General features: G+C 30.5%; 1 protein-coding gene across 1 annotated transcript in view; it reads right to left on the minus strand.

Annotated features, from left to right (window-relative positions):
* The window catches only part of LOC144958873 (uncharacterized), an 8431-nt gene extending 7964 nt beyond the window's left edge, over positions 1-467 (minus strand). Inside the window, exon 1 of the mRNA XM_078891128.1 lies at positions 205-467. The gene's annotated coding sequence lies outside the window, so the exon portion shown is untranslated. The remainder of the gene's footprint in view (positions 1-204) is intronic.
* Positions 468-1178: the final 711 nt, after the last annotated feature.

Raw genomic sequence — 1178 nt, forward strand, 5'->3', positions numbered from 1 at the left:
GTAGTTTCGGTCGAGTGCTTATCTCTGTAGGGGGGGGGGGTTGAACGTTTTCTTCCATTGAATTTAATTTAAGGTGAGCTACAAGTTGCCTTAGGAATTGCTTTTCAATACTTTTTTTTATAAAAAGAGAAGGTTAGAGAGACGACAATATCTCTAGGTTTTCTTTGTCAAGATTAACTTTTTTTCAATAATGGTTTAACATACGCAATTTAAGTGATATATTTATGATGAGAGTATTGGCCAAATCAGTTGGTGAGGCAATCTTATAAGATTTTTGTAGGAAAATGTTTTTGCTTTTCTTTTCCTAGTAGCTCATTTGAAATCCGAATGAAATACGTTGATGATGTCACAGTCGAACATTTCTTATAAGAATAACTTGTTTAGTAAATGTATATATATGAAATAAATTTATTTTTTGTCAACTAATTATTTTTCTCGATCAGCTGGTAGCTGACATTTATACCAGTTTCGCTCCCATTTTATCAATTGTCGTTTTGCTCTTTTCATATCTGTCGAGCTCGGGTACATATCTTGAACATTCAGGTTTTTTTAGGGATATGTCATCATTATAACATAAAAGTATTGAAAAAGCAATTTGTATCAATTTTAGAGGCTATTTTTCTTGAATTTTTTCTATTAATATGTGAGTTGGTGTTTACCAAGTAAATACAATTATAGATTACAGCAAGAGATATGGTGAAATGAGTGCCATTTGACAATAATCAAATTTAATGCCGATTGTTAGGCTGGTTGATAATCATTACATAAAATCCGTAATATGAAAAAGCTGATAATGGAGTAAAACCCTGCCATCAAATTAAATTTTTAAAAACAACTACAGTTTTACTGGGTTATTTTTTAATAAGAAAAATGAAAAACTATACTTTCAGACCATAATAGTTTACTTGTGTCAGAATATTGAAAATATCATTTTTAACGTTGCCATTTAGGTCTCATTTCGACAGGGGTAATATAGGGTGGGAATATTGAAATTTTAACATAACATACCAAAAAAAAAAATGTTTTGTCGGATACGCTAGCCTGCATTAGGACAGAGAGTGATTTTGAAGATGTTGCAAATCATAGTGGTTTGCACTTGTTTTTGTTTTTGTTTTCTTTTTTCTTGTCTTGTTTGTTGGGTTCTCTTTATTTAGTTGTTTTTTTATTTTATTTGGGGG

This window comes from Berghia stephanieae, chromosome 13 (assembly GCF_034508935.2).
Source record: "Berghia stephanieae isolate SIO BIC M18660-M18661 chromosome 13, UCSD_Bste_1.3, whole genome shotgun sequence".
NCBI classification, from domain to species: Eukaryota; Metazoa; Mollusca; class Gastropoda; order Nudibranchia; family Aeolidiidae; genus Berghia; species Berghia stephanieae.